The following is a 22,864-nucleotide window of genomic DNA, read 5'->3' as shown; positions in this document are numbered from 1 at the left end:
GCAAAAAATAAAAACCCCAGCGGTGATTAAATATCACCAAAAGAAAGCTCTAGTTGTGTGAAGAAAATGATAAAATTTTAGTTTGGGTACAGTGTTGTATGACCGCGCAATTGTCATTCAAAGTGTGAGAGCGCTGAAACCTGAAAAATGGCCTGGGCAGGAAGGTGTAAAATTGCACGGTATTGAAACGGTTAACACAGTGGACTCTTTTTAAAAAAACTCCACTCCTTTGGTCTCCATGACTACTCTTTGCTGATTCTCATCCTATCTATCCCACCACACCTTCAGCGTCACTTACAATTTTACTTCCTCCTTTCCTCTTCCTTTCTTTATCAGGGTCCGTCAAGGTTCTGTTCTTGGACCTCTCCTATTCTTGATCTACACCTCCTCCCTGGGTCAGTTGATAGCTTCTCATGGCTTCCAATACCACTTCTACACCGATGACAACCAAATCTATTTCTCTACCCCTCAGCTCACTCCATCAGTCTCCACACGCATCACTAACTTGCTAACAGACATATCAGTGTCATGCCACTTCCTCAAATTCAATCTATCCAAAACCAAGCTCATGATATTACCTCTCTCACATGCCTCTTCCCCTGACTTTTCTATCAAGATCTATCTTCAGTCCAGCATGAATGCTGCTGCCAGACTCATCCACTTCAGCAACCATTCAATGTCTGTTACTTATCTCTGCCAATCCCTCCACTGGCTTCCACTCACCCAACAAATTAAATTTAAAGTACTAGCAACAACTTACAAAGCCATTCACAACTCTGCTCCCAGATACATCACTAACCTAATCTCAAAATACCAACCAGGCTGCTCTCTTTGTTCCTCCCAGGACCTCCTGCTCTCTAGCTTCCTTGTCACCTCCTCCTATGCTTGCCTTCAAGTCTTCTCCTGAGCCTCTCCCATCCTATGGAACGCCCTACCCCAATCTGTCAGAATATCTCCTACTCTGTCCACTTTTAGATGATCCCTGAAAACCCTTCTCTTTAGAGAGGCCTATCCTGGCCCCACTTAACACATGTACTTTTATTTTCTTCATCAGCTCATCCTCACAGTTATTACCTTTTGTATCTTTGACTTTCCCTCTTAGATTGTAAGTTCTAATGAGCAGGGCCCTCAGATTCCTCTTGTATTGAATTGTATTGTAACTGAAAAGTCTGCCCTCATGTTGTAAAGTGCTGCACAAACTGTTTGCGCTATATAAATCATGTATAATAATAATAAAAACAGTACTTGGAGGTGTTGTAAAGTATATGTTGCAATATGCAAAAATAGGCAAATATATTTTGTACACCCTGCTCTTTGGAGACAATAATTAGCCCCTCAAACAAATTACAAGGAAGTAACAGGTAGTAGAACAGCTGTACAGAGTGGGAGCACAAATTCAGTACAGGGAATAGGTGCGTAGGGAGAACATTGGATAAGACACCAGGACTGTTGCCAAACGTTCTAAACCTCCTGTGAGAGTACCTTAGAATTCTTCTACATATAGCTGAAACCAGGCTAAATACATTAGTCACCTCAATGGGTTTTTTCTGCTGTAATAAATTCCGCCATTCACCAGATTTTAGATACTGACAACCTTGTTCACTAAAACACAACAGTTCCAGCAGCTTCTCTGTCAGATGAAGTGACATGACTTCCCACTCAGGTGCTAATTTATTGCATGCCAGTGAACAGAGCCCAGCAACTAGCATTTTGAGGAGAGGGGCTCAGCACTGGCAGCCTCAATTTTTCTCTCAGAACAGGGGTCTGATAACACAATGGTCCTTGATAAATAAGTCCTCTGAGGTGCTGAAAACATGTTGATCTGCTAGAAAGCTTGGGAAAATCATTTTGCTCTTACTGTTGACATTATTTGCTTTTCGACTAATTAATCCCACATCCAGCAATTTTATTAGAATCAGTTTTCTTGTAGTAATCAATAGGATTTCAACTTTACGTAGCTGTTCAAGTATGAGCTTTTATGGAAAAATGCTATTAATATCCCATTAAATGAATCAAAAAGCTTGTAATTATACAGTTAAACATTTAAACATAACAAAACTTTTTTTTTTACTAACATATAAAGCCAAAGGCTCTATATTAAAGTCATACTGGAACTGTCGTGGTTGGACAATTAAAAGAAATCAGTTAGGACTGTACAATTCACCAATTAATACACAGTGGTTTTGCCTCTCACAATAGGGGGTAATTTACTTTAATGGGAACTTAATATCTCTTATTAAACAGCTCACTAATATCTTATTTTGCTTACAGTAAATTGGAGCCAGTGAAATTCTTAATCACTTTACTTAAAGATAAAAGAACTGAAAAGGAGAAAAAATTCAATTATTTTTGACTGGGTATCAGCATAAAGATGAATTCTCGATGTATTTCAAAATCCACATTTTGTTTTCCCATTTGTGAGTTAAACAAGAAACCAGTTCTTGTATCTTTCAGCTGCAAGATGCATGCCATGGGTTTGCTTCTATAAATATTTCAACTTCATCACTACTTGTTCATCACTACTTGTTATAAGGGCAACTGAGATATCTGCTTCACTGCCTTAAACAGCCTCTATATAATAAAAACAATCTCTGTGAAGGGCAGTGATACTTTTTGAAGCTTTGTATATTTATTTACATGACCATCAGGTTTACATACCCCCTGGCTGAAATAGTGCAAAAGAAAATCTTCTGTGCTGCCTATAGAATCCAATCTTAGTAAAATGCAATAGAATTCAATCATTTGAAATTCCAAGACAGATTAGATGATAAACGTGAAAGGCTTATTGGGTGCTATGGGCAACACAGACAGGCATTCCTTTAGACATGTTTAAATATTTTTAACATTATAAAGAATAAGATATAGATGTCTTTAAATCAATTGAAAAAATGTTTTCAGAACACTGGCTTAATGGTTCATTAAGAGTTCACATTGCACTATTATTATTATTATACACTATTTATATAGCGCTAAAAGCTTTGCTCAGCGCTGTACATTGTAGTGGGGGAGAGAACATGAGACAATACAGTAACAAAACAAATATGTTTTGGAACCATGCAGGATCTCTACATAGCACATGTGTTAAATACAATGAGAGATGCAGAACTATGAAAAGCAACCATTCGCCTAGACATAAATACCCTTCTCTTGACTGTCATAGTGATGTAAAAATTCCACCAAAACAGAGGTAAGCAAATGTTGAAGCACAAAAAAAACCCTGAAACACATAAAACCCATACAAACAGACAATTAAAAGTTAAACCCAGCAAATCCTCTCACTTTTTCCAAAAACAAACAACAAGAACAAAGACTTAATTAACGCGTGGCAACCACGTTATAGCCGAATGACAGCTACAGCGCGGTTGTCTAGTCCTGGGAGGGCATCATATGACGTGCTCCCAGAAGCATCCTCCCAGAACACGCCCTCCCACGCGCCCCCGTGGATCTCCGTGATCACAGTTGATCACGTAATGTGATAAAAGGCCAATCACAGCGACCTTTTACCACATGATCAGCTGTGTCCAATGACACAGCAGATCACTGGTAAATGCAGTTGCCGGTTATCGGCTGCACTTTCCTCATGCTGTCACAACGTGAGGAAAGTACTGCCGATAACCAGCAATTGTCAGAGGATGAATCGACACCGATCATCAGGGCACTGATGATCAGTGCCCAGATGATCGGTGCCCAGCAGTGCCACCCACCAATGCCGCCCACAAGTGGCCAGCACTGCCACCCACCTGTGCCCATCAGTGCCACCCAGCATGACGGCGTAGTGTTCTACCGATAGTGACCTTTGAAACTGTGGTCCCAGCTCTCTTCATGTCATTGACCAGCTCCTCCCTTGTAGTTCTGGGCTGATTCTTCACCTTTCTTATCATCAGTGATACCCCACGAGGTGAGATCTTGCATGGAGCCCCAGTCCGAGGGAGACTGACAGTTGTCTTTAGCCTCTTCCATTTTCTAACAATTGCTCCAACAGTTGATCTATTTTCACCAAGCTGCTTGGCAATTGCCCTGTAGCCCTTTCCAGCCTTGTGGAGGTCCACAATTTTGTCTCTGGTGTCTTTTGACAGCTCTTTGGTCTTGCCCATGGTAGTAGTTGGCGTCTGACTGACTGTGGGGTGGACAGGTGTCTTTAAAGAGCTCAGACAGGTGCTACTAAGTTAGATTAATGAGTGGAGTAGAGGTGGACTTTTTAAAGGCACAGTAACAGGTCTTTGAGAGTCAGAATTCTTGCTGTTTCGTAGGTGTTCAAATACTTATGTTCAGCAGTGCAAGACAAATAAATTCTTTAAAAATCATACAATGTGATTTCCTGAATTTTTTTTTAAATTCTGTCTTTCAGAGTGGGAATGTACCTACAATGTAAATTTCATACCCCTCCATGATTTCTAAGTGGGAGAACTTGCAAAATCGCAGGGTGTTCAGATACTTCTGTTCCTCACTGTATGTACAGTGTTGCATGACTGCGCAATTGTCATTCAAAGTGTGACAGTGCTGAAAGCTGAAAATTGGCCTGGGCAGGAAGGGGGTATAAGTGCCCAGTAGGCAAGTGGTTAAACTACTTGTTAATGCCTGAATTTTGTTCTCTGCTTGGTCATCTTTCCCTGTCAAAAACAAGATTGTACTGAAAATTTCCATAAAAACAAAGAAAGGTATAGGCAACCTTTAAATTCTACTTTAAAATGTTGCTATATTTATGAAGTAATTATGAAGGTGTGAATTTCGGATAGATCAGAATGGTACTGGGGTTGATTTACAAACGACAAATAGACTGTGCACTTCTGCTGATTTCCATAATATAATCATTTGCAAACAGAAATGCAGTTTTTTTTTATTTACCTTGCACCTGATTGGGTATTCTGTACAAAGTGAAGCATCACCTCATTCTTTAACCTCTGGGGTTCTCATCTCTTTTCAAATAACCCAACTAATGCAAAGATAAAAGATGGTTTTCTTCTGAATTATTGCATAAGCTAATTTCATATGCAAAGGTTGACAAATATGAGGGCCAATTTACTATGATTTTCAGTTTAAAAACATAAATAAACTAAAATGTATAGGTTTACAATTATTTTACTTGAATTGGATGCATAGCTATTGAAGCCATCTAATCTCATAATAAATTATTTAATGAACTAGCATTTTATCTCCACATCAAAGGTCCCATTTCTTGTACTCCTCAACAGACACCTCATAGAAGCTCGTAATTATCATTAGTCAGAAGCTAGTGTTATTTTAAGGATGATCTTTGTGAATTATCCCAAAGATTTCTCAAGCAAAAGAGGGTGCTGATAATGAATTATCACTGAACAGTATTTAACCTTAATTTGTGTAAAATTATATTGCTAAATAAAAGAAATCTGGGGCCCATTTTTATAAGGTAATGAAATCCTGACTGATTCAATGATGCACTCTGTCTAAAGTAATTGTTAATTGCTCTCTGTAAACCCCAATTTAAACCCCAAAATATCAGAATAAATAAGAAATCAGAGCAGAGCACTAAATAATTACGAGGGCATTTGACTGGGTTTCTAAAGTGCAAGAGTACATTCCTATAGGATTTTGAGCTCCCAGCTTTGCCAAAAGGCATGGTGATGTCACCTCTGCCTCCCGAAGGTGTTGGAGGCTAGAGTTTAGGTAACTATTTTTGGTTTGGAGCAAACAATTTGTTTACAAATAGCTTTTTAACCGCTTCCATTTCTGCAGCAATCTATTCATTGTTTAGGCTATACAATGATTTAAAAACTCCAGAAAATTATATATTTTCTGAATGCAGAAGCCATGTAGAATAAAAAGATGGTAGTTGCAGCTGTTTACATTACATGATATTTGTGCAACTGTTTATCAAATATATATTTTCTACAAAAATACACTAAAATGAATTTTAGTACACACAAACACAATTTAATCCCCATTTTTTGTTACAAAATGAAAAGTTAGATTGTCTTCAGTAAATAGATATTCTATATATCAAGTCTCAAAAGGCTGTTTGACTGTAAAACGGAGAGAAATTACAGAACCAAAAATTATCAATAGGTGGCCCTTTAAATGCCTTTACAAATCAGCAGTTTACCTTAAATAAGTTAACCCTAAATAAAGGGCCTAAAATTAATTTATCTCACTCCAGCTATAACATGTGTGGCACAATTGTTTACATACACCCCTGTGCTCAATGCATGTTTTTACATTTGTATGTGTGTGTGCAGGGCAATAGAAGTGTGTTTAATTGTATTTTACATTTTTAACACCTTTTACATTTTGTGCACTCTTTATGGAGACATCAGGGTTTTATTAGACACCTAATGTCTCTACTGCCCTATGCTCTAGCAGATCAGGCACAGGAGGACTCTGCAAATGTTCCATGAGCTCTTCCTACATGCCATCCTTACAGCATTTGCTGTGGTCCCAGAATCCCAGGGAGAGTGAGAGAGCCCTGAGAACTACTGAAGGGAAACACTGGTAGGGTAGGCACCCATGAGTCAGGTACAAGTGATCAGGCAGTTCTACAGTCATCCAGATCACTTTTATGGGTAAAGCCAGGAGGAAGTCCACAGCTGCTACAGCTTGTTTTAACCTCTTCAGACTTTGGACATAATAGACATGGCCAAAAAAGCTAAAGAGGTAATATGCATTTGTGTTGGTGCACTCAAAAAATTTTAAGTTTTTGCCATTGAACATCAGCTTTCAAAAATAGAAGGATAGCGTGCCTCCAATGTAAAAAAAAATGGCAAAAAAGATAAGTGTTTTATGCTCAACTGGTATCTGGTCTTTTACATTTGATAATTTTTTTCTAGTCATAGGAATGTTCTTCCAATGGAGAGGTGGTTTGTTTTTACAGTTCATTGACAAGATCTACGTTTAAAAAGAATATTTAAATGGTCAAGGTTTACTTGCATCCTGTTTTCTTTGTCACTCCAAGGTTATGTATTTAGTTATTGAAATCATTTTTAAACATTTATATCATGCACAAAATATAATATTTGGTCACGTGAACTCTGCTGAATATTTAGATCAGTCAATCTGAGCTCTGATTCCTTTCTTAAACAGGTAGCACATGACCAAAAGACCAGGCTTATAGACCAGAAGCAGTTTTTTCTCTGGTAAAGGTAAGAATTTTTAGCTATTTGTTTTTCATTATTTATCTAGTTTATTTGTTGTTTTTTTTTACATTTTAAACACTTGCTCTCCAGAGGATTTAGCCCATTTTCTGACCGGCGCTGTGTTATTTTAACTGCCAATTGTGCGGTCATGCAACGCTGCACCCAAATGAAATTCATGTCCTTTTTTCTCACAAATGAAGCTTTCTTTCGGTAGTATTTGATAGCCTGCGCTGGTTTTTATTTTTTGCGCTATAAACAAAAAAAACGACAATTTTGAAAAAAATATATATTTTTGACTTTTTGCTGTAAAACATATCCAGTAAAAAAATTTAAATGATCTAATTTTGTCATAAATTTAGGCCAAAATGCCTTCTGTGACATGTCTTTGCAAAAAAAATTCCCAATACCTGTAAATTAATTGGTTTACATGAACGTTATAGCATCTACAAATGGCGGTATGTACACTAGAATTTTTTTTTTATACTGGTAATGGCGGCGATCAGCAACTTATAGCGGGACTGCAGCGGGCACTCTGTCACTGGGGGGAGGAACTGACTAACTGCCACTGATATCCCCACTGACACTAATACAGTGATCAGTGCCACTGTACTAATGACACTGGGCAGGAAGGGGTTATCATCTGCGGCGATCAAAGGGTTAACTGTGTGCTGTGTGCTGTTTTACTGTGTTGTCTGCATGTGCTTTACTGTGTAAGCATGCTGTTTTGTATTGTTCTGCTATGCAGAGCAAGACAAAGCAGCACGTTGGTGCTGACAGGGGAGAGATCAGTATTGTTTACATACAGACCTCTCCTCTGTCACTGTTCCTCGGCGATCGCTGGGTGGCGGTGGGGAATCTCTTGCCAGGACCCGGTGATCGACAGCTGTAGCCACCAATGGTGCCACAGGTAGGGTGCTATATACGTGATTTTGCGCAGCCCTGCCGCCCTATAGGAGTACTTCTGCTATAGGGCAGTCGGGAAGCGGTTAATAAATGGATCACATTAATTTATCAGTCATCTTTACTGTGATAATTTATATGGAAGTTCATATTCTTTATAACAATTGTACAATAACAAAATAAGTGTGCTATAATATTCCATAAGACATTTTATACATGATAATATTGATTCTGATATTTTTTTTGCATTGAAATCACCTGGTAAAAAAAGTTTCTATAACAAAGACAGTTAAGGCAGTGTTCATCCAAGCTGTTAGTTTTCTTCAATACATGATACATGTTTCAAACAAGCACCGTGTGACAAATCTCACACTTTGGAAGAGATCTACACATTCTGAGTTATTTTTATATGTTGTACCTGGATGTAATTACTGAAGTAACCTTTTACAGTTTTGCTTACTGGTTTTAAATATTTTCATGAGTGTATGTATTATAAATCTTTACAACTTCTCCCTCTAGTAATAATCTGGATGTCTGAAAGGTTAATGACAGAACTTTACTTTAAACAGGAAAACCATTTTGACATTATACCATATTTAATTTGTCTCAGCAGACTGAAGTGTTTGAAAATGAGCAGGAAGAACAATAAAGCACAGTCTCTGCTAAGCAAGATGCATAATATAACAGCATATGGTACAAGCATACAGTATATGACTGACTTCCTTGTACATACCACATATAATAAAAACTAAAAGTTCCTAAAAACAATAACAGATCCTACTAAAGCTGAGCATATTCACTTACATACCTAAAAAACTTTAAAACTATAAATACTCCTTAATATTATCACTGTTAATTATACTTAGCCTGAATCTGCTGTGTTATCTGGGGAAGGGTTAAAGCCAAGAAAAGCAGAGTACCAATTATTGCATATGATTTGATTTATTAAGTGTTCTTGCATGGCAAGGCCACTTACTGTTATCTCACATATATATTCTTTTTATTATAGCCAAATTTACCACCCTAACTCCTCCCACAGGTTTTACATTACATAGACAGTAATATACCGAAACGTGCGGATTGTTCCCGATTGGTGTGCTATTATTTTGTGGAACGTTTCACCGAATGGTTCACGAAATATCTGCGTTTTTGTGGTGAAATTGTTCCCATAGGAATGAATGGCGGAATGTTCAAAACTAGAGTGGGAGCTGACAAAAGCTAGAGTGTGAGCTGAAAAATCAGGACGTGATTTCTAAACTGCCATCACTCCCTCATTTTTAAGCCCACCTACACAAATCTTATATCAAAACGTTCAGCTATCCCTGCTGCCACTAAAAATGTCCACGGCTAAGCCATAGTCCTAATAGTTTTCACAATATGACCATTTGTTTGCAACTCACGCCGCCCATTAACATTCATTGAAACTCCACTCTAGCCACCTCAAACTTGAAGGGCAATTTCTAAACTGTGACTGTGCCTTCATTTTTATTATTTCAGAGGCATACTCTGCATCAAAATGTAGGTCTTGGTCTTGTGATTCTCACAATATAAAGCTCTTCGGTGTAGGATTTATAATTTTTAAACTACAACCGTTTCAAGATGGCAACCGCCTGTGAAGTGAGCAAGTTGGGGCAGTTTGTTTTTAACCGCTCTTCTCTGCCCTTGCTGTAGAGTAAGTTGCCATAGGAACCCAGGTGTGTGAGCAGGCAGCAGAGTGACAAAAGCTAGAGTGTGAGTTGAAGACTACTGGTGGAGGCAAGAACACTTCACACAACTTCCCCAGAAATTGTAGCTTTTCTAGTTATTGGTAATATTATTATTAATACTATTGCATTACTGGAAAGCCAAGTGTTCAGTTACATTGATGGTACACAATGGAAGTGAAAAGCTGTGGGAATGTAAAATATTTTCTGTGTGTTTTATGTGCAGATAAACATGTAAATTAAATCCACAGGTGTGTGTAAATAATCTTATAAATGTTTATAGATGTGTTAAGAACCTTGCTCTCACCTATAAGACCTGGTTCGCATCTATGTGGATTTGTGGCTCGCGTTTGGATGGGCATGGCAGCTTATTCATTTGAATGGGCTGCTGTGTCTTCATTTCAGGAAAAAGGTCCCTCCACCATGCTAAGGCTCCATGCACACTGGGCATTTTAATAATGCTGGTAACGCTAGCTGTGTAAAGTCACGTGAGTTTTTCAGCGTTTTTGTATTAGCATTTAGCAGCATTTTGCCATGTTTTTCGCATTTTCTTTTTTAAGCATTTGTTTTTACAAAAAAACTCCAAAACCACTGGCTTGCCACAATTTACCGTGTTTTATTGTGTTTTTCAGCATTAGAGCGTTTTTACAGCTAAAAACTCCTCTAGAAACCCACTAGTTCCGGGTTTTTTTTCCCAGCCAAAAAATGCCCCTGCCAAATTACAGTCTATGTGTGCATGGATACATAGGATAACATGCTGGGGAGTTTACTGGCTGTAGAAAAAAACGTCAAAAGCCAAAAACAGCAGCTGTAAAAATGTCCAGTGTGCATGAGGACTAAGAACACAATGTTTGAGAAATCACATGGTTCTTTTTACACCATGTGATTTTCCTGCGGTTCTCACACCAGAAAATATGCTGCATTTTTAGATGCATGTGGATGGCATTCAGAATGAATGGTAGCCCCACGCATTTTTAAACCGTGAATGGTTTTGACCATGAATGGTTCTGGGAACCGCCGCGATTCCCGCACCCGCATAGATGTGAACCAAGCCTAACCTGTAATTATCTCCCTTGTGGCAATCATATTTGCTTATTTTGCTCTACAGTATATACACTGTCTGCTTCATAGTACTATACAATGTTTGCATTTTTACTGCTGTTTGCCACAATGCAAATCTATGAGCCAGCTGACTCTTAAAAAACAACCTACTCATGGTGTAGTTGATATCTTGTCTCAGCAGTTGTTAATAGAGATACACATTGCGCAAAGACACAGCAAGCTCCCTCTAGTTGCTTTTCTGCAAACCTTTATATGTAAAACTCAATTGAACTATCAGTTTAAGGCTCCATGCACACTGGGCATTTTAATAACACTGGTAACGTTAGCTGTGTAAAGTCACATTAAAAACATGAGTTTTTCAGCGTTTTTAACATCTTTGCATTAGCATTTAGCCGTGTTTTTTGTATTTGCATTTGCATTTTTTAGCTTTATTTTTTACCAAAAAACACCATTTTTTTGGTCAAAAAAGTCCAAAAATGCCGGTTCGCCGAGATTTACCAAATTTTTCTGTGTTTTTCCATGTCAGCATTAGAGCATTTTTACATCTAAAAACTCCTCTAGAAACCCACTAGTCCTGAGTTTTTTCCAGCCAAAAAACGCCCCTGCCAAAAAATGTTGATTACAGTCTATGTGTGCATGGACACATAGGATAACATGCTGGGAGGTTTACTGGCTGTAGAAAAAAAATCAAAAGCAAAAAACAGTCCAGTGTGCATGAGGACTAAATGAACTGAATGTATTTTAGATGCATCAAAATAAAAGTATTCAATGTCTTACAGCACTTTGGCTTTAAATAACAAAAAGCATGCTTGTAAAATATGCTTGTAATTTGTAATATAGTGTAAGGCAAGCCATAGATGATTCAGTTTTTCAAAATGTATTTGATTCCCCCATATCCACGCAGTGCTATTGGGTTCTGCCGGCATGGGGCCTTCTCTATGAGCAGAATGCAATGATTACTGCTAGCAGCGATAGCCACCAGCAGTAATCAAATGCAAAAAAAAATGACAGACTGGTTGCACATAACTTGATCGATGGATCGACTTGGGTACAACCAGCCTACCCACAGTTGGATCAAATCTTGGCTGGTCTCTGCTGAACTGGCCATGATTCAATCCATCTATGACCGGCTTAAAGGCTTGTTCACAGTGGTGCTTTGTAATACACGATATATGTTTTTTTTTAATGCATGTCATGTTTTTATTGCATTGCATTAACATTGTATGCAATGCATATGCAATTTAGCATTTTGCCTGCGTATTCATCCCTGGTCACCCAGGAAAAAATGCACTTAAAAATGTGTGGTGTGTTTTTGATGTTTGGTGTGTTTCCATTGACTCTAATGGAAGGTGTGTTTTTTGTGCATTTTTCAAATAGTCCACTAAATATGCAGAGAACAGGACTTTTTAAAAGTGCAGTACTTTTTTGAAAAAACACAGCGCAGAGATGTGGACAGATAGAATTTGAAGGGGACTATTTTTCATGTTCTTTTTGTTATACTGGAAAGGTGCCTTATAGCACTGCAGAACTCACCAGTGTAAAGAGGGCCCAATGTTATGTTTCTTCATACCACATTTGGTTGGAAGTAAGAGGGTGATACCTTTAATACAGGCAGCTAACTGCAATATAATTCAGTGCAAGCTTTTTAGGTACAAGGCCCCTTGTTAACCAACTATCAAGCCGATAATGCTTCCTCTCACCATATATTTTCTGAATATTTCATGGAAATATACATTTGGTAAGTATTTCTGAAAATAGTATTTTATTGAACAAGTTGTGTTTTCTTTAAGTACATATTGTGACCTGATTGGTAATGGATAAGAAAACTAATTACAGGCAATGTGCAACCCTTGCTTTTTCTCTTTTCCCTGTTTACCTTATTCATTGTTAATGCTAATTGTTCATTGAAAATATGTCTCTTTTTATAGTTCCCTGTACCTTACAGAAAAAGTACTGCAGACCTCTTGCACTTTAACACTGCTGTAATCTAAACATAATGGCAGCTCTGGGAAAAGCTATCAAGTATCAAAGATCAATCATGTTCTGAGCAATAAAGACAAGTTTGTAACCTGCTTTCATTTACAAAGAGCAACGCAAGTGATTTGTATATATCTGACAGACAAGTGGATACATGTTAGGTCCAGGGTGTGTGTGTATTAAAAATAAATAAATATATATATATATATATTAACAAAGAACTATGTTCAGGGTACATAATTTAAACATTAAGTGCACTTTTAAAGCACTTGTGCAAATCAAGGCAAGAAAGTGTGCAAATATATTATTTCATCCTTTTCCTTTGAAAGATATGCTGGGATCATCAACTGTTATACCATGTGAAAAGGCATTCTCAGAATCCCTGGATGCCATACTCTTTTAGCTAGCTCCTTATAGATTGGCAAGAATTCAAAAGAAGTACTATTGTTTGAAGGAATTCCAGGGATACTGGTATATGCAGTATGACTGAAAAATATAGCTTTTTCCCTTTCCTCTTGGCACACTTGTTTTGTACCTGTCACCCAATATTGAATGTACTGTATGTGTTGTACACAAAGTGTGATTTTATTGTCACAAGAGAATCAACCAGGTATGAAGATATGAGCAAACTGATATTTACTGTATATATATATATATATATATATATATATATATATATACTGTTTTTTTTCATAAAGGTTCACATATACGAGATGTGACAATTTAATTCCCATAATGGATTGTGAAATAAAATATCAAACACCTCTGCATTTGTTGAATACCATGTTCTGTCTTATCCTCTATCAAGATTCGAGGCACTATTTTTCTCATTCCCAAAACCTCTGTTAGAATCTGCTGCATTGCTTCCCTGTTCATGTTCAGTTCTTCTGCAATCATTCGCATACTCGCTCTTCAGTTTAAGCATACAAGGGTTCACACTCTGTCAACATTTGCATCAGTCCTTTGCATTTTTGGCTGCCCACTTGCATCATCGTGGATTTCTTCCCACCTTCCTTTACCATCTATTCTATTCAAAAACACTTTTTTTCATGGAATGTTCCGCTCCGTGAGGACGTCGAATGACGCAATGCGTAGGGCGGGGCTTAATGGATGTGACGTCAAGATGTTCCCCGAGACTGTCAGCTGTTCACCTGCGGTGAGCGGGGCTCGTCCCTTTCAATTTGAAGGCTGTCATTGCTGGTGTCGGCTGGGACACCATTTTTGTGAGTGTACATCCTGTCTTAATAAAATATATGGTTTTAAAACGTACTGCACCATCATGTCCTTTCTTTAATCCCCGAGTTTTGCCACATGCTATGGAGAGACGATGACCATATGATTGAAGGGTTTTCATCTGTGCTGGTTGGCTTGCTGCAGAATATTACTCCCAGACTTTGGATATTCTCCACAGATCATCGCTGCCAGAGCAATAGCGCTTATGCTGATTTATATCTTGATCAGCATATAGCTCTGGTGAGTTTATTCATTTCATTTGGTGGTGGATTTAATCATGGTGTTATTGTTTAACACAGTACTTCAGAATTTATTTTTACTGCATGGTGTTTGGACTTTACACAGAATATGTGGACACTCTGGTTGATTATGTGACTTTATAATTTATTTTTCACTTACAATATTTTTTGAATATTTGTCATCTATTTAGCGCATTCCTATATTTATTTATATTACGCACCTTTTTTTGGGTTAGGTTTGCAGCTTGGGTTTGGTTTATTTTGGCGCCTTTCTTATAAACATTTTAATAAAATTTGACGTAACATCGCAACCTACACAAGTGTTATATCTTCTACTACTCCAAAAAGACTGAGTCAACTGGTCTGTGACCCAGGTGATTACAAGTTACTAAATGTCAGAACATGTTCGAGTGTGAATGGCTTTGTGACTCACTACCATAGTACTAAGCCGCGGGCATTCTGAGAACTAAATTGTCACACCTCATGTATTAAGTCCTGGCAGTTTTATAAATAGAGATCCATGCAGAAACCTTTACATTTGGGGCCTGAAAATATTGCTGTCACTAAATAAACATAATGGGATTTCTACAAGCCTGTTCCTATGGCAGTCACTCTTAGGGTGGTTGATATAATTAGGTTGAAAAAATTTAGATGGTATAATAGAAAAAAAATAATTGTGGCCTAGCTCAAATTTTGAGACTAGTAATTTTTTACTTTTCAACAGATCTGATATTGCAATATTTAAATTGTCATTTAAAACTTCTGTTTTATCTTCCAGTTAATGAAAAAAAAGTGACCAAAGCATTTATCTCTGCCACATATAAGTATTATGTGTCGTGAGCAAGGACAGATCTGGCATTCTTGCCTTCACCACATTTACATTGTCACTATAAAAGAATCAAAAATGTAATTTTAAGCAAACATGTAACAGAGTAACATAGATAAAAGGATCCCTGATATGGGCATCACTTACGTATTGTTGGATGCTCCTCAACTGTTACAGGATCTAGAATGAAACAAACATATTGCAATGAATGTAAAGTGCATTCAGTTTGAGAGATAATGCAGTCTTTTTTATCGGTTTCCTATGAGAACATTGAAACAACATTATGAAACATTATGAAAAAACATTAGATCATCTGAATAGACCAAATAAAAAGACCAAGTTACCAGATAACATGGAAGATATTTTGCTTTTACTAGGACACCTCTCTGCTTTATATAAATTGAATGTTGCTCTTATTTATTTATTACAGGTATTTATATAGTGCTGTCGATTTATGCAGTACGTTACATACATATGTATATTTACGCAGCACTTTTATTTATTTATTTCAGGTACTTATAAAGCAATGTCAATTTATGCAGCACTTTACATATATATTGTACATTCGCATCAGTCCCTAGCCCTCAAGGGGCGTACAGTCTAAGGTCCCTAACTTACATTCATACATATACATACTAGGGACAATTTAGACAGGATCCAATTAACCTACCAGCATGTGTTTGGACATATATATTGTATATTCACATCAGACCCTGCCCTCAAGGAGCTTACAGTCTAAGGTCCCTAACTCACATTCATACTAGGGCCAATTTAGACAGGAGCCAATTAACCTACCAGCATGTCTCTGGAGTGTGGGAGGAATCTGGAGTACCTGGAGGAAACCCACGCAGGCAAAGGGAGAACATGCAAACTCCGTGCATGTAGTGCCGTGGTTAGGATATGAACCAACCACCCTAGTGCTGCTAGGTGGAAGTGCTAACCACCATGCTTTGTGACACCCTGTAATATGCTTTAATAATTTAAGTTCATACATTTTTTTACTTGTAATATACTGAATGAATACTTTTATGTTGCATTAAACAGCTGTTTGAATCCAGTTATATAAAAATCCTTTTCCCTGCCTTTCCATCTCCTATACTGCTCTACAAAATAATTTGCCAGAATTACAGTGAAACCTTAAGCAGGACATAGAAAATGCTTGTCACTTGAAAGTGAACTCATTTTCAGCATAACAGGTTTTGGGAGCCCCCTGCTGAGGAGAACAGTGTTAGATAACCGTGATATTTGTTGATAGACGTCATGCCAGTCCAGCTGTCAGGAACACAGCTGTTGTGTTTCCTTTTGAGTGATCAGTACTGCCAGTACCCTCCAGCTACTGTGTTTTCTGATAAGGTCCAGTGGAGAGTTGAAAAGGAACTGAACACTTGGCTTCTAATGGTAAAACAAAGATTTCAGGACACAATTGCTGTTTTGTCATTGCCCCACGTCGTACAGTGGAATGGGTTGAATTGGTTCTAGTACACTGGCTGAGAGGAAATGTCAGTGGAACTGTTCCTCCTGGTGACTGTTAACCTAGAATTTTCACTTTATTGGAGAAGTGCATGTCGTGCAGACATTCCCTTGCATAATTTATCAGAGCACAGAAAAAAAAAATAGCTGGAAAAAGCGGCTCAGAGCAATGCTTCAACTCATTTTTTTCAGAACAGCATGTTTATTAAAAAATGCAGAGGATGCAAATTCTTTCTGCTCTGGTTCCGTGCACATTACAGCTGAAAATGTGATCATCAGGTTGATTACTGCCAAACAAAACATAAGGATGATATGAATGTTTTCAAACATCTTCATTTTGGTGTTCAATGATTTGTTTTAATGTGGAGCTGTGACTTAAAATGAATAGAATAAGCTAGAGACACATATTGCATTTTATTAAAAAAAATTGTTATCAGTCGTAGATCATTACTTTGCATTATTTGTATTGTAATAGTTATAGCTATTCTAGAAGTGCTAAAACCTGATTAAAAAAAAGCTTTAAACACCAGGAAATGCAAGGGGTGGAGGTCTGTGGAGGGTTCATTTGGATCTGTAAACCACAAAAGTTAATGATATGAGCAAAAAATCAGTTTTATATGTCAGTGCAGTTAATATCTCATTGGCTGCTTATTAAAAGAAAATATTAGAGATATTCAGACAGATTTGATCAATCAAGAGCCAGCCCAGATCATCCATGTTTGTCCACATCCAGATGACTATGGATTAGCATCAAATATTTAGGCAATCAAGTGTAATGATTAATGACAGCCTATAGCATGAATCACTTTTGCTGTATGCCCTGGAAACCATCCATGTGGGTCCAGTGAGTTGTTCATGAGATCTTGAGAAAAACATCTGAGCGGGTCTGGAGCTGTAAGGAGTGGGGAATGGTGGTATAAGAGCGTTTTGACTTCCTTGTTATATAGGGGTCATATTACAGGGTAAGGAGTTTGGCTTACTTTTCTGGTGGTGGTGGCTGGATTGGTTTGCTCTCATCCTGGCGCAAGATAATTTGGATTTTTTGTTCTCACAAGCACTTTTGTGGACTTTTTATCACTTTATTATTTTGAATATAAAAAATACTTTTTTGGGACTTTATTTCAAACATAAATTGTATGTGGTGTACTGTAGATTTAAAGGGACATTACCTATGTTTGAACACTGAGGATAGCTGTATGGTTTTAGAACATGACTCACTTTTGCCTTACAATTTAAATGCAACGTTTGGAGATACTTAAACCAGATCAAGTCTTTTAAGGTCAGGTTTATGATCTCTTACCCACATTCTGATTTTTGGAAGTAAACGTTATAGAAGTTAAAACATATTTGATGACAGTCACCTGGTTAGGCTGTTTTTAGATGGATGTCTACAGAATACCCTCAGACTTCACCAGTCCAGGTTTGTTGGGGAAGAAACAGTTGGATATGCAAATCCTGTCAGATGGCTTATGTTTTCTCCCAAAAAACTTGCACTGGAGGTGTCTGCAGAACTCACCCTCCTCCATGCTGCATATACTAAATTTAAAAGGTCACACCAGATAGCCATCTAAGGATGGCTGCATCCTCACAGCTGGCCTTTCTGTAATACAGTATGTGTGGTGACCTAATGTACCCATTAAGCATTTTGATAACTTTCTGCAACTTTCCTCCCAACATTTGTCAATCATGAATTTTGCTAGTTCTGCCCATAAACATGCAAATTCCAGCATAGTGGTGCAAGATAAATTCCATGGTATCAAGATTGTATCCCTCTATATATACTAGTCACTAATAGTGATAGGCTGGTGCTTTCCTTCCTAAAAGTATCTTTTCCCATAAGTGTCACTGGACTTTTCCACTTAGCAGTAAGAAAAAGTGCAGCCCTAAGACAAAACTAGAAACAGTGACACTTACCTGAATTGTAGCTTGAAGTTAAATTGAAAAAATTCAATTGAAAAATTCAAAAATGTAAGCTTATTTTTTTTACTAGTGATGAATGGTAGAGAGTGTACTAAACCTAAAAGAGCACTGATAAAAATATATATAGTGGAAGGTCTGACATTTTCTGAAACAGGAAGCATTTGCTAGGAAGCAAGCATGAGTATTTTGCAAATGAAGCACACTTGGCATTCTCTTTCTATAGGAGTATATATTATCTGGTGTGTGCCTGACCACTATTAGGGTATTATCGACCAGGGGCGGACTGACAACTCATGGGGCCCCCGGGCAATAGGGGATCATTTGGCCCCTGTGTCCTTGCCAAAACTCAAAAAAGCCTATGAAAAAGGTACCAGGGGCATCTCATGGAGCCCCCTACTGACCCTTGGCCCTCGGGCAGTGCCCGAGTTTCCAAATGGTCAGTCCGCCCGTTATCAACAGTTGGAAGAAAGAGAAATCACAGAGGCACTAAAAGTAGACTTTAGGGAAACACGCATTTGCACGTAAGACATACATATATATATATATATATATATATATATATACACACACATATATATATATATATATATATATATATGTTTGATACACAGAGATTTGGTTGTTCGCTGTTTTGTAGTTTCTTATTTTTTTAATTCACTTTGAATTTAGCAGTAGCAATATTTACTGTTTGTAAACAGGTATATGTAGATACTGGGAGGGATTGTTTCATTTTACCCACAAAATCTAAAGTACTTCTTATGTATCAGAATTCACTTTACAGGAAGTCAAACTAATGAAAAAGATACTGATTGGTTGGTATTGGCTACTGAATTTACACATAGGACAGCTCAAGGCAAACAATCATAATTGAGTGTGTACTAAAGTCAGACCACTATTAGATGGATTCTTATTGGTTTCTATGAGTTACTGCAATTTAGCAATAAGGAAAATAATTATTTATTGCATAAAGCTTAAAAATATATCTGCTCATTTTTCAATGGCTTAAAAATCATCAGAACTCTGTGAAAATGCATTGGCCAATGATAATATTCCCAACTGGGTTTCCTGTTGCTTTTCATTTAAAAATACTGCCTGATGACACTTCTCATATAGGTGGTTCCTACTGTGATTTATGATAAATGTGGCTTTGTGACAAGATAAGACTTCATATACGTAAGCCTAAATAAAGAATAATGGGTTCCTTTCATTTGTGAATTACTCAGAGCTGGCATTATGCAGAAAGTGGAGATTGAACATCCAGGCATACATATACAGTGCTAAAACTATGACAAGAAAAATGACTTAAAACAATGCTCATACTGTTACAGAGAAGAAAAGAAAAGCCCCGTTGCTCAGCATGACATGAAAACAATATTGTGTATGGGATATTATTATCAGCATGGAAGCATGGTTATCTGTTGTATGTGGATGCCCTTTAAAAGTGACAGTCACCAATAACACTGTTTGGGAATGTTCAAGGATACTGCAGCTCTAATAAGGGTGAGGGTATGTGTCAGACAAGACTCAACCGAGGCACATGTTTTCAGAGTATACAGGAGATCAAGATAAATATCATTTTACCACAAGTGACAGCAAAGAGTTTCAAACAAGCCTGCTGCACACTGACGAACGATATATTTATGGCATGACTCACAACTGAACAGTGACATGGACGTTCAATGTAGCCATTTAATTATTTACCGATCACTAAAATTAGATTCAAAACAATGTTAGCTTTATTAAATCCTCTTTTTAGACAGGTGAATTGTTCATGTTATTTTTTAACTGAATACTGAATTTCAGGTTAATGAAATAGGACTGAAGAAATCATAAAAGTAAAAGCTGTTATGAATCACTTTTTTCATGTTAACTATATGTTAATATAGATAAATAAATAAGTATATTAATATTTAATGATTGTTATTAATGGAGAGGACTGATGTTGAGCCAAATCATTGTAGGTACATATTTTATCTTCTCAAAATGTTTTAATTTTTCCCTCTATGTCCCCTTAAAAAGAATACAAAGCAGTGCTGGAAGGAGAATGAAATGATAAAATGCACTCCATTTACCACTAAAGGATTTTTTAAAAAGCTGTTTCTCATTTCTGACAGTTGTTCATATACTTTCCAATATATTTTGTAATATTCTGCATAAACATTGAATGAAATATTTATGGAGATACAAATGTAATTGCCATTTTGCCAAAGGCTTTATAGATAAAAATATTTCACTTCAATATAAATATGAAAATCTATTAAAAATTAAATGAGGTTAAATATATGCTAAAGTTTGCAGATGCAATGCTTGTGAAATGATGCATTTTTTCCTATCTCAACCTTTGATATCTAGTTTATGATTGATTTTTGGAAATTAAAGTGCATTCAGAGCATAGTATACAGACATATAACTAAAAATGTGTGTTTCATTTTTTATTTAATGTATAATGGTAGCTTATTATGCCAACAGTATCAATACATTAAGACACACTACACTTTAATGAGGCACTCCTTTTTCCTCAAGACAAATATATAACCTAAGACATTAGTGATTCATGTTAAAGTGCATTTGTAGCCAAGTAAGGGACATTTACTGTAAGTGTTGAAATATTGTTAACAAGCAGCAAATGGGGTTTAGAACCGAGTTCTTACTAACCTATAAAGCTGCATGCACTGTGGAAAAATTGATCCTCAAAGTTCACAACAGAAGCTCTGAAGTCAATCATGTCAATTATCTCAGCAGCTTACTTTGCTATGCCTTCCAAGAGCACCATCACTGTGCTTATATTAGACTAGAAAGCTGGAAGACTGGAATTAACACCGGGGAGAGAAGCAAGCTGAATTGAAAAGACTTCAGTGCTTCTGCTGTGAAGTTTGAGGATACATTCCTCCACAGTACCCGTAGCTACAGGGCTTCTTGTTGGATTAAATGCCATATGCAAAGACATAACTGTTTAGGTATAATTGCTACCATAGCTATTTTTCCATGTATTAGCATATTTGCAATCTATCACTAGCATTACTACAACGGTTATCTTTTCTAAATCCCTCTTTAACATTATTTTATAACCTGCTGATTCTGCAAATAGACCTATTGTTGTTCACTGTCCTTTAGTTGTCCAGCAAAAAAAGTAGTTAGATGGCTGTGGCACATATTTCACACTGACAGGAAGAGCACAATTGCCAGCTTTTCTTAAAAAGGAAAAGAACTGTTGCCGTATCTGCTTTAGGAATTTACTGGAGTTAGGCTTTCATTTATCAGTTACTTATGTAAAGCCAATATAAAACTACTAGTCAATCTAACACCACCCTCTACACATGTTGATGTTGCTGCTGTCCAAAGATGGCTACATTGTTCCTCTACAGATAGAATAGAGGTGTGTGCTATAGGCAGAGACCCTGGGTAAATACAGGAAAAAGCCTAAAAAAAAAATCCAGCTCCATATCTAATGACCTGTAAAGAGACAGCTACATGTATTTTAAAGGTATTGTGATACGGGGAACGACCATAAGCCAGTTTGGTAAAAGCAAAACAGTTAATTTTATTGGTTCATGAAAAACAAAAGACAGCTTACTTCAGCAAAAGTCTGTAAACAGTCCCAAAAGCTGGTTTCAGAAGCTAAATCATAAGCTCACCGCAATCTTCGATCCCTTACAGGGGGTTAGGCTCCTCCATAACAAGGGTGCCAAGAAGGCCACATTGGGGGATCAAAACCGTGTCTCAGGTTGTCCAAGAGCTTCCACTTGCCTCAAAGCCTGTGAGTCTCTCTCTCTCTCCACTTCCTTCACACACCTGCCAATTCCCCTCTGCTGCCATTTAAGCCTCCCTCACCTGGGATTTAACCCCCTTGGGACCAAAGTCCTGATAGTCTCTGCAATGGTCTCCCTTAAAGAGACCACACTGCAAATATCGGGGAAATGTATCTACCATTCAGGACAAACTCCTGGTGTCCTGTACAGTATATTGTAAATATCTGAAATTGACCTGCCCCATCCTGATCCTCTCTGTTTGCTGTTGAAGCAAGCCATCACTTTATAGGATTGATAGAGGATAATGGAGGACTGAGGTAGAATATTACAAGGAAGAACTAGATGTTTATATAATTGCACTACTGCTTTGCCAAGTGGTTTAACCTCAGCTTTTGTTTTATTTGCTCAGTTTAAATTTTCTAGGATTTGACAGGCTTTCATTAATAAAAATGGTTGATATTAACTTGCCAAATTTTACGAGTAATTGTGTACCTTTCTGAATCAGGAGAATCTCTTAGTTGCTGCTGCCACCTAGAAACTCAGACGTCAGCAGAGGAAGTCTACTAGTACTTGCTACCACTGTAGTTCTGATTGATGATGGAGAAGGTGAGTAGTGGAAGACTTCCTCTGCCTACCTGCCTACCTGCCTGCCTGCCTGCCTGCCATAGATTGTATCATG

The 22,864-nt window shown here is 37.4% G+C and overlaps 1 protein-coding gene across 28 annotated transcripts in view; it reads right to left on the bottom strand.

The window, feature by feature from the left end:
• PTPRD (protein tyrosine phosphatase receptor type D) overlaps positions 1 to 22,864 on the bottom strand; it is a 2,222,737-nt gene that overhangs the window by 931,390 nt on the left and 1,268,483 nt on the right. For all 28 annotated transcript variants that reach the window (XM_089678099.1, XM_089678100.1, XM_089678098.1 and 25 more), the window contains one exon: positions 15,194 to 15,226. The gene's annotated coding sequence lies outside the window, so the exon portion shown is untranslated. The remainder of the gene's footprint in view (positions 1 to 15,193; positions 15,227 to 22,864) is intronic.

The sequence above is a fragment of the Staurois parvus genome, unplaced genomic scaffold (assembly GCF_062004578.1).
Source record: "Staurois parvus isolate SC_StPar_1 unplaced genomic scaffold, SC_StPar_1.0 ptg000198l, whole genome shotgun sequence".
In the NCBI taxonomy this organism is placed as follows: Eukaryota; Metazoa; Chordata; class Amphibia; order Anura; family Ranidae; genus Staurois; species Staurois parvus.
The sequence above is the reverse complement of the archived record's forward strand: the minus strand, read 5'-3'. Positions and strand labels throughout refer to the sequence as shown.